General features: G+C 30.9%; 1 protein-coding gene across 5 annotated transcripts in view; it reads left to right on the top strand.

Annotated features, from left to right (window-relative positions):
• The window catches only part of esn (espinas), a 213,112-nt gene that overhangs the window by 77,338 nt on the left and 118,287 nt on the right, over positions 1 to 17,487 (top strand). The window contains exon 1 of one of the 5 annotated variants that reach the window (XM_043042434.3): positions 3,801 to 4,128. The exons of the other annotated variants lie outside the window; for them this stretch is intronic. The gene's annotated coding sequence lies outside the window, so the exon portion shown is untranslated. Of the gene's footprint in view, positions 1 to 3,800; positions 4,129 to 17,487 lie in introns of those variants that run through there. 5 annotated transcript variants of the gene reach the window in all.

Raw genomic sequence — 17,487 nt, 5'->3', positions numbered from 1 at the left:
ATCCCTTAAATATGCTACAACTGTAATATGATGCCGAGTTCAAATATTTTCTTGTATTTCTTAAACTTGATTGCACAAACTTGATTACTTAAATTTCTCTTACTCTGGTTTTAAGCATAAAGTTGCCCAAATTATAATGTTTCGTTTCATTCTTAATTATTGTATTCAGAGTTACATTTTTGCCTCATAATTTGTATATTTTAGATAAATTCTACACTGCTTTCTATGATAAGGGCGGGGGAGACCTTGTCTACCCCTTATTCTTTACTTATGCAATAAGCTATAAGTTATCATCTTTCCACATCATACTTTGTTTGTGTGTTTTAATATGAGAATGAAATCTGATAAAAATTGGTAAAGTTATCGTGTTTGTCGTTTTCAGATAGCTAAAAAAAAGTCTCTCATTATTACACAATACTACTTTTTTCATATTACTATAGTTCAACCTAAAAACGTACTCTCCAATGTTTGAGGTCATAGCAAAATATAATTGAACCATATGTAAAAGAAAATATAGTGAACCATAGAATCCTTCAATTTTGCTGCAACCTTATTATGATACCGAATTCAAACATATTATCGCTTTTCTTAGAATTTATCACACAATATTACATGATCACATATTACTAGAATTCGACCTAAAACCACACCCTACAACATTGGAGGTATTAGCAAAATATAATTTCCAGAGGTAGAAATTTTGAAAACAAATTAGAATTTGTATTCAACTTTATCAGTGTTTAAGGATCTGATTTTTATCAGAATTAAAGGATCTGACCGCTTATCTCTCTGACCTTTTTACATATCTGTTTAAAAAAAATTTATAAAGTGGTGAGCAAAATTATATTAATTCTATTTTGTCAAAATACTAATACATTACCTTTTCTCTAAGAAAAATATTTTCTGAAACTATGGAAATTCCGTAGTAGTTGGAGGGTATAACCTAATTTAAAATAAGATTCAATTTAATACCTCATTAAGATTGCAGGAAATTAGTACGATATTATGGTTTCATGTTGCACCAATTTTTCTTAGGTTGTAATGATATTTCTTCATTTTTTCTTCGTCTTATTCTTCATCTCTTTGGGTCTAACTTAGTTTAGATAGCTGAAATTTGTTTTCCTTTAATCTCGTATTTTTAACTCCTTTCTATTAAGTTTAGTACATCGGAGCTGAGTATGACTCTTATGCCGTTAAACTATATTATTAAATCTAATCCAATTTCTGATTAGCAATAGTATCGTGCCTCTTTAATCGAAAAACTAACTGTTCTTGTGAAACTACTAGGTTCAATACACTTAGTAGCATAAAATGAGAGAGAAATAAAAAGTTAAAAATCTATTTAAGAATCTTAATTTTCCTTTGCCCTGGTTTTAAGCATCAAGTTGCCCAAATAAAAAATTTTCGTTTCATTCTTAAGTATTGTATTCAGATTTACCTTTTAACTTCATAATTTGTAAATTTTAGATAAATTCTACACCGCTTTCTATGATAAGAGGTGTCGTGACTCCTTATCCTTTAGTTGTGCAATAAGCTATACGTTGTAATCTTTCCACATCATAATTTATCTAGTGTTTTAATATGAGTATGAAATCTGATAATAATTGGTAATGTTATCGTGTTTGTCGTTTTCAGATAGCTAAAAAAATCTCTCATTATTAGCAGTACCGGCATTTGTTACACATTATTTATTTTATTAGCTACTGTCAACTGCCCGTATTACTTTACCCACAGGGATTACTTGTCCAATCTTCAGCTAAATTTCCCTAACTCCTCCAATATCACTTTTCAAAACCACTTCAACATTTGACTGAAAAACGAATTTAATAATAAAGCAATATATGATGTGCAATTTGCAAAATCACTTGGTTTTTACTTTTTTCAATTTGCTATACATATATCTTATGAATGTCATAATTTAATTGTCAGGACTCTTTCATGTTACCCTACTTATATGTGAAATACTATCAACGCATTCTTCACTATACATTTTTGGTGTGTAACCCTATCAATATATTCTTTACTACATATTATTGATGTATAACATTATATCCACTATTCCTCACTATACATTACTGATGTGTAACTTTATAAACACATTCTTCCCTGTAAATTTTTAATTTGTAACCCTATCAACTTATTCTGCACTAGACATTATCGAAGTGTAATTCTATCAACATATTCTAAACTATACATTATTTATGTGTAACCGTATCAACATATTCTTCACTATGCATTTTTAATGTGCAACCCTATCCACATAATCTTCACATAAAATAGTGTGTAACCCTTTCAACTGATTTAATATATTTAATCTAATATAAGTAATGAATATTATTTTATGTAACAACTCAAAGGCTTTCAAGATAAAAAAGAGTTTTAAAAAAAATGTTGATGTGATCAATAGCGGCAAAACTACATGTACACTCCTGTATTGCTTATTTATTATTAGATAATGTTCTTAAGATATCAGACTTCTCGAGAGGAAATCTAAATTGCTCTTGAGCGACGAGATTACCGGGAAAAAGCGGTTAATAAATATCAATTTACTCAATTTCTTCTTCTTTTTTTTTAATGATAAGGAGAGTAATGAGGCTTTCCTTCTGCGAAACTTACAGCAACGAAATATCCTTTTATTGATACTGATGCATTAAGTTAAGCTTACGACTCTACTTAAAAATTATTTTTAGTTTTAAGTACACTAACTGTCCCACCTTGAGGCCCTAAGGCGTAACTAGGGCAAGTCATTTTTTCATAAGTTTTTAATTATTAACGTTAGGAAAAAATTGATTAAAAAAATATGGTTTTATGGAAGTAATTAAATTATTAAACTGAAGCAAAAATTTTATTTAATTTAATTTTTCCCATCATTTATCGATTTGATATAAAATTACGTATACTTATTATTGCATACTTACATTTAAAATTATACTATTGTGCTTGAATTTAGAAATAACAGTAGCATTAATAATTCCTACCGTCATGTTTCACTTGCCTGATTACAATAATTCAGCGTCATGAGTGATATCGATTATTTTTATATATCGTGTTATATGGTCAATATTTAACTATAAATTGTGGTATCATTTAGTTTTTACTAATTTACATTAGTTTTAAGTTTTCCAATTTACATTTGTACCCAACTAAAGATGAGAAAAAAAAATTTTTTTAATAAATTGTTTTAAATAATTTTACTTACAATTGTAAACTCTGATCCGAGCATTATTCCTAGACGCGCACAAAAGCTGAGACGGTTGTAGGCAGATCCAGTAATAATAATCATAATTAACAAAAATCATTATTAAGAAAAAACTAACATACTCCCGATAATATCGGATTTAATAATCCTCACAGTACAATCTTATATGATACTTATTGCTACCTTACCTTATTCGATATTTATCGCTGTCGATAATGATCACTATGTTATTGTTCACCCGATATAGTATTCTTTTGATATATCGGGAGAATACACTTTTAAATATCATTGTCACGATATTTAAAAAAAAAATATCAATATTTCACAGTATATCGTCCAGCTCTAACGAACATAGTAAAGGAACAAAAAATCATTAAGAAGAACTATGAAAAAATATTTTTTTTCTTCCTTTTTTTGATCTTGAAAATTCACTTCCTATCTTCATACAACCGATGTTTAAACAAAAGTAAAGTAGCGGAATGGCCTTTTTTTTCAAGTTCACATTCAATAGCTTGTGCCTTGCCTACCCCTTTCATCCACTTGGGGTCGTGATCAGCGGCCCACCCCCATTGTTTTTATCTCGTCACGAAGCCACGCCACTTCTCAGATCTTCTCTCTCTCTCACAGATTGAAGTGAGTAACGGCCGCATCCGGCTCACTAGTTCCCATCTTCGTCTGCAGTTGGACATATCTTGTATTCCAGAGAAATCGTGAACTATTGCTCTTTTTGTTCTTTTATGACTAGTGATTATCGGGTGCTGCGGTCCGTGCGTTTTGTTGACAACTGCACCTTGCTCTGTTTTTTTTATTTTTCATTTGTGAGTGATTGAGAATAGAAGTTGAGTGTTGTCACTAGTAAAGTAGTGCTTGAGGAATATGTTTTTAATTTTTTTCAATGGAATAACGCAGTATGGATAAACTTGTATAAGGTAAGTCTTTTCGATTTGTTCTTTATTATTCCATGGAATCTAAATATAATTTATTTTATTTGGCTATCCGATCTAAGTAGAGGAAAACCCAACATTTAAACTTAATATATTTTACAGGAAAATTTAGCATGAGAAAACGTAGCATCTATATTTTCTGTAGGAGAATCCAACATTCATGTTTTCTTTAGGGAAATCCAGCATTCATATTTTTATAGGAAAACCCAACATTCAGCATTAATATTTTCCATTGAAAAACCCATCATCTACAATTTCTGCACTCAGCATTCATATTTTCTATAGGAAAACCCAACCTCTATATTTTTTTATGTTCCAGTTCTATATTTTCTGTAGAACATTCTATATTTTCTATAGGAAAACCCAACATTCAGCCTTAATATTTTCTATAGTGCTATCTATATTCCAACTATCTATATTTCTATAGTGCTATCTTATATCCGGCATCTATATTTGCTATAGGAAAATCCAGCACTTTTATTTTCCATAGAAATCCCAGCATTCATATTTGATTATTTTCTATAGGAAAATCCAGCATTCATATTTTCTATTGGAAAACGCAACATTTAGTATAAATATTTTCCATAGAAAAATCTATCATCCATAACTTCCGAAGAGATACCCAACATTCATATTTTCTGTAAGAAAACCTTGCATTCATATTTTCTGTAGAAAATATAATGTGGAAAAATAAGTATATTTCGTAGAGCTTATAAACTATTAGTTTCATTAAAACACTATGCATGTTGTCATAGGGAGGAAGACTAATTTGTTATGTGTTATAAAATATTATTGTTATTGTAAAAATTGCCCTAACTTCTGAATTTTCACCAAATGGTTTACTTTAATTTGCATTCTTATAAAAAGCATTTTTTTATATTTTATTTTTAAACATCGGGATACTATACTTTTACTAATTAATTTAATAATTGTTATTTGTAACTGACAATTTTTGTAAATCATTTTTACTGTTTATCAATATTTTGTGGCAATTCAAAATTTCAACATGAAAAATTTCGAAAGATTTTTTTTTTTGCAACAAAAATAAATGGATGATTTCAAATTGTTTTCAATTTAATATGAAGTATATAGATTGAATATATTCTAAAACTCAAGCGATTATTGTGGATCAAATATTCGTTGATGGTCACTAACTAGTCATGGATTTGTCTACAAATCTGACTAAGACCACATAATTGTTGTTAATTAAATAAAATCATTTTAAATAATATTTTAAAATTAGTTTATTTTTTAAATAAATAATTTCATTTCATTGTATATAAACTTAAACTAAAATCAAAGCATACCAAATTCACAAATTTTCTTAGTGAAAAAAAGGAGAAATTACAATGTAAAAAAAAGTTAAAAAGATGTTAAGAAGTTGGCTATGGTGATATGAAAAACTTTAATTTATCATTTTATGTGATGATGCAGGTATATTTCAATATTTCAGAAGCTTGAATTCTGTATTATATTTATAATAAATAATTAATTATGTAATGCTTTTTTGCTTCATAAAATTTATTACTTATACTAATTCTTGTAGTCTATACGAATTGGAGAAGGTGGAAGAATAATATTAAAACAATGTGAAAGTAGCGTTTTTGTTTCATAAGTAGCGTAAGAATTATAAATGAATCTAATTCTAATTTCGAAATCATCAGCTGAAAAACCAAGTCGATACAATGTTAATTTACCATATAATTTCTTTTACCAGGCAATCAAAATTTATTAGATTTACCTTGGAAAACAGCATACATTGTAACATAATATTCCTAAATCATAAATAAATGTTATTCCTTTTTTTTTTGTTTTTTTTTTTTTTTGTTTCAATGTGAAAAAATTACAAATGATCTTTTGAAAATATGGTCAAATTTTAATATGATAATGTGTTGTTTGTTCTTATTTTATAATATGTATTTCGTACAACTTATAACAAAAAAAGATTACTCAAAATAAAAAATAATAATTACATTGAATAATTTTTATTTTTCTTTTTTTCAAATTAAATCTTTTTTGCTTGATTTCAAAATCTCTGTTGTGTAGCAAAATAACTTTTTTTATAAATAATAAAATATATTTTTTGACAAAAAATTTTAAGTCTAACTATGAAAGATTTTATAATAACAATTTAACTTTTCAGTGTATTCAACTGAGCTACTTGAAAAGATTTAAATTTTATATGAAGAAGGTTACATTTACGAACAAATAGAAAGAAAATAAAAAATTCGGAAATCAAGTATAACAGATAACGTTGGGTTGCCATACCACGAGAGAAACTTTTCATCACAATTTTTTCCCCCACCTTTATAACTAATTTAAAGTATACAAAAAGTGAGTTCAGACAAACATGGAGTAAGCCTTGAAGTATCAAACACTGGAAAGAAATTTTTTTAAAAATTAAAATGAAAATAAATTATGAGAAGATCCAATAGTTTGGAATGAAATTAAAATGAAAATAAATTATGAGAAGATCCAATAGTTTGGAATGAAATTAAAATAAAAATAAATTATGAGAAGATCCAATAGTTTGGAATGAAATTAAAATGAAAATAAATTATGAGAAGATCCAATAATTTGAAATGAAATTTAAAATGAAAATAAATTATGAGAAGATCCAAAAATAAACTTTATGGCTTACTCTGGTTTGCCTGAACTTATGTCTTTTATACTTTAAATTTTAAATTAGTTATGAAGGAAAAAGAGAATTTACGAGGAAAAGTTTCTCCCGTGTGGTATGGCGTTCTATTAAGAACTATGAGAACCTAGCTTACAAAATTAATAAAAGAAAGTTTCTTTTATATTTAAAAAAAATAAATAAATAAATAAAAAAAAATCAGGCTGGCAAATATGTCTTCTACCGATTGACCAAAAACTTTTGCACGCTAGTTAGCAATTTATATTAAGTAGTACCTGTATCAAGAAACGGAAGAAGAAAAAAATGGTCAAAGGAAGCGACTCTTTCTTAAATATTTACCGCAGCCGCCACCTCCTGTCGGTATGTTTTCCCGTCATTTAGAGACGACTGTTTTACCGTTCCGCCAATTTCGGTAATTGGTTACGGCTACGAAAGGGGGGGCACACACTTCAACTTCAGAAGAAAGGAAACTGAAAATGAAAGTTTTCAGAAAAGTTTCCACTTCTCTAGAGTGGACTTTATTTTTGGAAACTCCCACGCTTCAGCAAAGGTTGGTGAGTGTACTACAGTGCTTTGGGGATCTTTTTATTATGTTTCGCCAGCTCAGTTCCTGTAGGTTGCTTCTTTTTTCTTTTCTTTTCTTCACTCTCTTTCTGTCTTTCATTTGAAGAAACAGTCTTGTGTTGTTTGTGACTGTCGCGAATTTATCACTTGGTAACTTGTTGACTAATCTGGTTTAAACGACAAATGACTTCATTGTTTGTTTTCGGTGGGATAAAAGACGTGAGAACGATGATTGCTTCTGTCATGAGTTTTGTGTTTCATTACCGCAGCTTTTTATTATTGATATAGAGTAAAGTTAGATCGTTTGTGAATTGACCTCCATTCTAGCAGATGGTTCATTTGAATTTTTTTTTTTTTAAATGTTCATTTGTTATTTGTTTACAAACATAAAAACCGTCTTGGTGGTTAATAGCAGAGGTTTCCAATTTTTTCGGCTATATTACCCTAAATGATCGACCCTCTCTCCGCGGAATCCTGATGTTATGAACGAAGTTTTCTTCATTTAATAATACTCTTAAGCGGACTTCATTATTGTTTTGTTAATTGAAGAAACCCTTCCCATTAAACGAAAGACAAATGTAAATGGAACCGTGTCTTAACGATCAGTCCACTGCGGGACGAATTATTGATTGGATCTCAGTATAAATATAGATTTCAAAAAGTATTACTGGTTTAAAAAAAGTTCTAACTCTTGGAACCACTTTAGCCCTTTTACGGAACCCTATGGTTCCATGGAACAGCATTTGGGAACCGTTGGCTTATGCCTATACCAGTATAAATTTTTGAGCGTTTTGAACTATAATGTGGTTCAAATTTGCTACCACCATAATGAGGTGAATAGTTGCCGTTGGAAAGATTTTTCTAAGTGCTCGTAAAATAATGTTGATGATAGTGAAAAGGAGCCAATTCTTAACCAAAGACCAAAAAAGGGAATTATATTGGACATGCTCGAATCACCTGACGTCCTCTGGTCAGAGAGGAATCAAATAAAATGAGAAGAGAAAAAATAAAAGATCATACTTCCTAATAAAAATTTTTATAATTTGTTCAATGTTAATTTTAATGATTCATTTTGAAGAATAACAATATAATAAATACCAATAACAGAATTAAATTTATAATAAATAGAATTAAAATAATAATAAATAGAATTGAATTAATAATAAATAGGATTCAATTAATAATAATAGAATTAAATTAATAAATAGAATTAAATTATTAACGGAATTAAATAAGGATGTGGTTACTCGTAATTTTAATAATTAATTTAATTCATTTATATCGTAATTTTTTTCTTCTCCGAATAATTTTTTTAAAAGGATTTAGTCATTGAAAGGTAAATATTTTTGGGATATTTTGAAACTTTTTGCATCAGTATTCGAAGAAGGTTTATTATATGCTAAAATAAAATTTAGTCGATTTTTTTAGGCTACATAATGTGAATCACAAAGTTAGCAAAATATTCTCTTTATGCCTCAGAAAACCGTTTTTTTTTTATTTTTTTTTTTTTATTATTATTATTTTTTTTTTTTTTTTTTATTTTTTTTTTTTAAATTTTCTTTACCATTTTGAATGAAGTTGTATTTAGTACATTAAAAAAGAATCGTACAAATATATTTAGTAAAATATTTAGAAATCTATGTTGAAATTTAACAAAGAAATTAACCTTTAAAAAGAGTATTAAATCACTCTACTCCTTTTTACAATACATTTTTAAAAAAATTATTTCCCTTGCGAATTGTATTTTTGTATTTTTTCTGACAAGGTTTTTATTGGATCGTTAAGTGGCGCTATTGTAGCCCTTACTTTTGTTTCTAAAGCAGCATTAGAACCTGGGAATAAAATTTAAGTGGAATTTCGTGATCCGTTTCGGTACATGAATCTCAGCCGAAATATAATGATGACAGATGAAGTCCGTTTAGAACATATTGTATAAAAATATTCTCTTTATAGTTTACTTTTCTTATTTTAAATCCGTTGAATTGAAAGTGTAGTTACTTGTACACTTGTAGTTTGCAACATTGATAGGTAGAAAGAAACAAAAGATAGTGAGGAGGGGGGGGGGAAAGAGCGTCAAACTAAAAAGTAGAATCGACTGATCATTATTGCATTTTTCGGGTGTTAGAAAGGGTTTTATACTTTCTCCAACGATCGTTTTAATTGTTATTGACTGGATTATGATGAGAGTATCATAGAATAAAAGGGGTATGAGATGGAATCTTGTTGAATATCTTTCTCACCTTGATTTTGCAGATCTCTCAGAGGTATAGAGGTATTTGTTATCGATGGAGGACCTTGTGACCCTGCAGATTTAATGTTCACCGGTCATCATTTACTACACGCCGTCGTTAGGCTGGATTAGAACTTTTTTTTCTCAGGAATGTTAGTCCAGCCAGGGGTCTGTTTAGAAGAAATTTGGGTCCGTTAACGGACCCTTCACAAAATATCTTTTCATAAAAACGGACCCTTCACAAAATATTTTAACTTAAAAACGGACCCTTCACAAAATATTTTAACTTAAAAACGGACCCTTCACAAAATGATTTTTCTTTTAATCGGATCCTTCACAAATTTTTTTATCTTTATTATTATTTTGTTAATCGAATAAACCCTTTCCAGGGCAAAAAACAAGAAAGATGGATGTAAACGAATTAAGTTTTGTCTTCGGCAGACGATTCTTCCATTATTCGTCCGAAATTAATATTCTGCGTTCAGCAGTATAAGCTAAATACCAAATATTTGTATGTTGCATCTCTAATTTAGAAGCAGCAATTGTTGTTTATTTTTTAAAATTTAAGTTTTTTAATTATAATTTTACAGTGTTGAGCATAATCTTGTATGTCTTTGCAATTTAAAAACTCCTTGAAAATTTTTTTTTTTTTTTTTTTTTTTTTTTTTTGCAATAGCGGACCCTATTTGCACAAATTCATAAAAGCGGACCCTGGTTGAAAGAATGTGAGTAATTTTTTCACAATTTCACGAAAAACGGACCTTTCACAAAATGTCTGGACAGACCCCTGCCAGCGCCCTACCAACCAGGCTATCCCGGCCAATAATAGTTTGAAAATTAAATTTTATGTTGGACTGTTGAAATCGCGGGTCTTTACTTGTCTAGTTCTGAATTAAATTGAATAAATCACGACGAATTATTTGTTTTCATTGAAGTAATCACGAACAAGAACTGTTGTAGACGTTGAAAATAGTTACCGAGAAAACATATTTCTTGGCTATACAATTCGGTTAGTGTATTTGAAAACATCGAAGGGAAATATTACTGTCATTTTTTATAAATGCATATTTCTTTCATATAATATTCAAAGTATTGTTATCAGAATAAACGTAAAATTGTAATTTTTTCCATTGGCATTTTATTCAAATATTATCTTAAAAATGACCGAAATATTAGGTAAACAATGAATTAATTGATATTGAATGATTTCTATATAAATGCAGCTTTCAGAAATCATAACTGGGTGGAAAAAAATTCCGAAATCTCGAAGTCTCAATGATCCTGCCACGAAACCCTTGGGTTCCTTGGAACATCTTTTGGGAACCACTGTTCTTACAGGAAATTGTACTCTCTAGCGATTTTTTGGAATATATATTGGGAATTTTTTTCAACGAGATAATGGAATAAATCATAATTCTTAAAAGGATCTTACCTTATACAACATGTAAACTATAAAAATAATGCTTTTTTCTAATAACGGATGTAAAGATTTTCTGTAAAAAGATTTTTTTCCAAGCTGAACCAGTAACATTTTTAAATTAAGCTAAATAATTTTTTTTACTATCTACAAAAAAAGCTACAGAAATACCAAAATCCGTAGGATTTTTTTTAATATGCTAATCTTTACTAGAAGGACGCGCTTCCCCCCCAGTGGCGTAGCTACCTAGGGGCTAGGCGGGGCAGTGCCCCGGGGCCCTCAAGGTCAGGGGGCCCTCGAATCCTTACCAGAAATCTCGATCGAACTGAATTTTTGGAAATTTCTCCCATTTTCAAAATAAATATGAAAGGTTGCAACCCCACTTTAATCATGACAACTCAGTTGAGAGAAAATCGAAAGTTATGCCTAGGGAATTCCCCTAAACTCTTTCTGTAGGCTGGCAGTGTTGTCAATTTGACGGATAGTGATATGTGCGTTTTATTATTCATCGATGTGTTAAAGTTAAGATTTTTTTTTCGAGAACGGTTAAAAAATTAATGCTGTATCAGGAGTAAGTAAGCTAATGTCAATAAACTTTTTTGTACTGGTCAATATAGTGGTTCAATTTTATTTGATTTTACCACTTATATTAATGTCCGTTAAGTCAATAAATCGTGTCAAGTCTATAGATTTCGGCTACAGCTCATTGTATAACGCGAAATATCGTGAAAAAATGCAAGTCACCTGCAGTAGGTACATTAATTCAGTTCCGTGGGCAGGAGATCGTTCATGGTCTCTGTAATGCCTTTCCTTTCCAATAAATAAACAGACCAGATTTTTAAAACAATAAAACTTTACTTTATTTAAAAACAAAAGAAATAGGCATTGTTTTCCAGTAAGAGCTTCCAGCTCTTAGAATACCAAGGGAGACCCTCTCCCGATTATATCAAACATTTTTTTTTTTTTTATATTTCCAATGATCTGCACAATCGGTCTTGCCGATAAGCAGACCTAGTGCATTCTCCAGAGGTGGTATCCACTCTTTCAGGACCACCATAATGGGTGAGATACCGTTGGTCATGTTAATTTGGACGTCTAGTTTCTGCCACACTAGATGGCAGCACCGAGACTCTAGTTGGATGATAAAGTGCACTAGGATTTTAATTTTGCCGGAAATGCCTAGAGCCAATAAGGCACTCCAGGGATCTTTTACATGCCGCATAATCATACGACATGGCCGCTGAGGACTTTCTGCATCCCGAAAATCCGGTGTCTAGGCCGGGGATCGAACCCGCAGACTTGGGCTCAGAAGGCCGACGACAAACCAACTGCGCCACCCAGCCACCTATATCAAACATACATCTACCTTTCTCTCTCTCGCATGCCTCCGACGGGATGACAAAATGCGCCAACGACACTTGTAGCGTATCATTGTGTTTCTCTTTCCTTTTATTTTACTTTTAACGTCGTCAGTGAACAGTGAGTACCTACCTACTCGAGCACAATCTTATATTGTATTGTTTAAATAAATTAGAAAACTAAAATTATGGATAAAAAGAAGAAACCCAGTGGTGCATTTAAACGCAAACAACGCCAAGAAAGAGAAGCTAGTAAACAAAAATTGCCCAAAATTGTCAAGGTTTTTAGTCAGCCTTCTGCAAGTACATCTCGCCAAAATATTTCTATTGATAGTGACTCAAATAATGTGGTAACTGCAGTGTTGGTTGAGAAGCCTTCTAAAGAAGATTCGACAATTATTGCAGTTGGAGATACCTCCGCCGCCAATCATGTGAACGTGGATGATGTTTGCATGACACACATAAGAGCGGAGGGTTTGGAGGAACCACAGACCTCTACATTTTTCGAAAATGTGTACGACAAATCTTCTTATGACTTGGGAAACTTCACGAACAAGATATTAAGTGATAACGAAAAACGTCAAATTCTTGATATGGGGCCTTTACAGCCTTCAGGACCTTTTCCAACAGACATCAACCAGAACAATAGGTGTTTTTCAAAATCGTACTACGTTTCGTGCTCTAAATATGGGCCAGTTAATCGATTTTGGTTGTGTTATTCCAAAATACTAGACGCTGCCTATTGTCAACCCTGTTGGTTATTTGCTTCACAAAGGAATAATGTTTGGTGTACGGGAATTCGAGATTGGAACCATTTATCAGAAAGAATTAAACAACACAGTTGCTCAAGTGGTCATTCGATTCGGAAGCATGTGCTGTGTATGAATTTTGGAGAAAAAAAAACGATACTAATACTATCAACAAGGAACTTGAAAATGAAATTCGCAAAGAAGCATCACTTTGGAAAATGGTTCTTCAAAGGTTATTCGATATCATACTTACCCTAGCAAAGAGTTCTTTGGCTTTGAGAGGACATCAAGAAGACTTAAGTCAGAAAGGATACCACGGAAATTTTCTGTCCTTTGTAGAGCTTGTCGCCCGATATGATCACATTTTGCGGCAAGTTTTGGATATGCCCAAAGGTAATAATAATTATTTCTAAGTTTTTTTATCGTTTTATTTTGTTTATAATTATTAACTGTTTAATATCAGGACTTTTTTGAAATTGTGTTTTTTTATGTTTTTAGGATCTACAAGATATCTGAGTGCAACAATTCAAAATGAAATGATTGAGAGCTTGGGGACCAAACTCGAAACCCATCTACTAGAACAAATTAGAGCGTCACCGTTTTTTGCCATCATAATGGATACAACACAGGACAACACATCGAAGGTAGATCAGCTAAGCATTGTTGTGAGGTATGCAGTAATAACCAGATCGGAAAATGGACAGCCAATTGATATAGAAGTAAAATAAATGATTCTAGACTTTTATGCAGCCATCAAACATGGCGCAGTAGATTTAGTCAACCAAGTGACAACATTATTTATCGACAAAAATATTGATTTAAAAAAATGTGTGGGGCAAGGCTATGATGGAGTCAGTGTGATAAGGATGTGTATAATGGTGTACAAAAACATATTAAGGATATCCAGTCTAACGCAGAGTACGTACATTGTGCCACTCATAATTTAAATTTGGTGATAAATCATGCCGTTAGCAGTTGTGTGGAAATACAGATTTTTCGCAACGTTGCAAGATTTGTATAACTTTTTCGGAAACAGCATCAACCGTTGAGATCTACTGTCAAAATTCACTGGCGAATCGGACACCACTCTAAAAAAACTAAATCCGACTAGATGGTCCAGTAGGGTCAATACGATATCTGCAATAAAACTTCGTTATTTTGATATTATCAAAGCATTATCAGAAATAGTTCTAAAGAGTCCTAATAAAGATGAGCGTAGTGAAGCAAAGAGTATTAAAACAAAAATGCTAAATTTCGAGTTCGTGTTGCTTTGCGAATTCATGCACAGTGTATTGAACGACATCAATTATGCATCCAAAACTTTACAAAAATGCGACATCAATTTGGGCGAGGCGAGTAAAGTTTTAGCAGAGACCAAAGCAAAGTTGCAAATTTATAGAAATGATTTCGAATTATTCAAGTGCAAAGCCAGTGAAACTGCAAGAAAATATGGTATTGATACCCATTTTCAAGAAAAAAGGCAAAGAAAAGTTAAAAAACATTTTGATGAATTAGCTGCTGATCACCGATTTCCAAACCGAGAAAAAATATTTAAAATTGAGATTTTCAATAATGTACTAGATACAGTAATATCTCAATTAGATACACGTTTTATTGGTATGAGTGCAGTCTGTCATATATTCGATTTTCTAACACCAACATTTTTATTACATGTTGATGAAGCAACTTTATTACAAAAGAGTGACGAATTCCAAAGAAAATATTCAGATATAATAGGCCCTAATTTTTCACTTCAATTTATTAATATTTACCGCCTACTTTTACCTCAACTAACTCAAGCACGGACTGTTCACCAATTATGTAAGGAAATAATGAGCGAATATGGAGTGCTAGAATGCGACCTAACGGAAGTATTTACAGCAATGTTGTTATTCTTTACAATTCCTGTCACTTCTGAAGCAGCTGAAAGGTCACTTAGCAAATTAAAAATAATAAAAAATTATTTAAGAAATAATATGGGCCAAATTCGACTCCGACATTTATCGCTAATAGCAAAATTGAAAACAAAAGCACATCAAGCCTGGATTTAAACGAAGTCATTGATACTTTTGCGAAAACTAAAGCTAGGAAAAAATTGTAAATATAATTGTTATTTAGTCAGTTGGTAGGCCCGACCTTTATATAATAAACCCTTGAATCTTCTCTATTTCGTTTTATTAGCCAAACCTACACCAAGTATTAATTGTAATTTACGTTGTTACTGTTTAATATTTTTATTACCTGCCCTGCAGTGCACAAAAAAGAGCTTAAGTAGCTTAGCATTTTTAAAGTATTGGTATATTTCATATTTTTATTTGATGAAACCTAATCAGTTTACATAGCCTTGGGGTCCCATTTTTTAATTTGCCCCAGGGCCCTTGGTTACCTAGCTACGCCACTGTTCCCCCCCCCTTTTTTTTTTAATAGCCAAAGATAAGGAATAGAATAAAAAATTCAATAAAATTAAAACAACCATACAAACCTCTAGAAATAATAATAATATTTTAAATATGCTATTTTAATTTAAAGTTAATTGGTCAGAGTAATTAGGGCCGACTTGAGTTTCCAGAATGATGGTTTTAAGTATTCTGAACGCATGCGGTGAACTACACTACGCAATAATTCCAGTTTCGATTATAGGTATTTTTCTTACTCAAAAGCTTTCTATTTTAGCGTTTTAATCATTTCATCAAACAGGTATAAATGCACCTATTAAGTTTTTAAGCATAAAAGAAAAAAAAAGATTATTTCAAATTCTTAAAATTTTTAAACTCTTTAATCTTCCTCTTAAACTTAAAGAATCGATTTTTCTTTCTTTTATTTATTAAAGGTTTTGGAAAGTTATATCAAACTATCAATAGCATAAAAATAATAGTTTTCTAAAAGGATTTAAACACTAAGACTGTAGTTAGCATACTTTCTTAAAATTCGAATAAATAAAATAAAAGTATATTTTGTATAAGTCCATTCAAACCTAGATGGAATTCTAATCGAAGCAATGAAGAACTATTGATTTTTACATTTTGTAATACTATGTTATTTATCTCTTATTCCAATTCGCGAGTGCCCTATGCCTTTTCTGAATTCTTTTGTGTTTCTACATTAGGCGGTAAATTGCAAAGAGCTCTTCAAGAATTTTATGTGAAACCCCAAGTTAAAGGCCGTCCGACTGTCTCTTTCTTTTATCGACCATTTTTGTTGGCGCCGTCCTCTTTTGATTCTTTGCCTACTTTTGCGGATCAAAAAGCCTCTCAACAACTTTTCTTTTATCATTGATTGGCTTTTAACCAAAGCATCCTTATCTTAAATGCATGTTTCTCGGTGTCTCGACTAGGGTCAGGATATGATACGTAAAAAACCGGGTCAATTGCCAGATAATAAGTTAATATTTTCTATAAATTACGTGCGTTATTACCTTTAGGCAATATTTAATAAAGGTTGTTAAAAATATATATATCGATGTATTTCATTTTTTTTAAAGGCATTTATTTTATTATAGTTCTAAACACCGTCCAAACTGGCTATATTATTTTATAATTAAGCCTCGTGATTTTTATTTTATTTTGCGTGAATTGTCTTGGAAGGTTTTATGTTCTTTGTAAATTTCGAATACTTGTGTAATTCTAGCACGCGAAGGATATAGTCAGAAATGAAGAACTTAGAACATTGTATGTTCTCTCTAAATTTCAGAATGAAGAACTTAGAACATAGTATGTTCTCTTTAAATTTCGAATACTTGTATAATTCTAGCACGCGAAGGAAACAGAAGTGAAGAACTTAGAACATTGATTCTATGTGCCATTTTGAGGAAAAAAATATAGATTTAAGTTTGTTTTAACCGTACAAAATTAATTTATTCTGCCAAGTCTTTAAATTTGGCAGATCACAGTGAATAAACACACTGAATGCAAAATTTTGAGAATTTTCAGAGTGGAAGATGGTTGAAAATGCATTTAGCTAATACTATTAGACGATGAATAACCTGCAAAAGCCTCCCATCCTTTGGCATCATATAAAAACGCCAAAGAACGAGAGTGCTATGACACTAACAATTTAAATAAGTGTTAAAAATTATAATCGTAGTTTTAGAGTAGTGTAGATTTCGCCAATTGTTGACTTCAGCACCAAGAATCGTCTTAACTTCGAAGCCAATTTTCTAAAATGTCACTTGGAACTTTTATTCACTCAACGCTTCAATTGTAGAATGAGCGCTTGTTCTTTGTATATAGCACAGAAGCCTATAACGTAAAATTTACGCACAGCATTAGCCAGAAAACAAATTTGGTTCTCTACTAGTTCCTGGAGTTTTTGCAGTACCTACGTACGGGAACGTGTGGAATGCTACGGGAGAATGCGAAATCTCTCCATTGTTAACTAGACTTGGACTT

The sequence above is a fragment of the Parasteatoda tepidariorum genome, chromosome 6 (genome assembly GCF_982258835.1).
Source record: "Parasteatoda tepidariorum strain Cologne lab strain chromosome 6, Ptep-v5.0, whole genome shotgun sequence".
Classification (NCBI taxonomy): domain Eukaryota; kingdom Metazoa; phylum Arthropoda; class Arachnida; order Araneae; family Theridiidae; genus Parasteatoda; species Parasteatoda tepidariorum.
The sequence above is the reverse complement of the archived record's forward strand: the minus strand, read 5'-3'. Positions and strand labels throughout refer to the sequence as shown.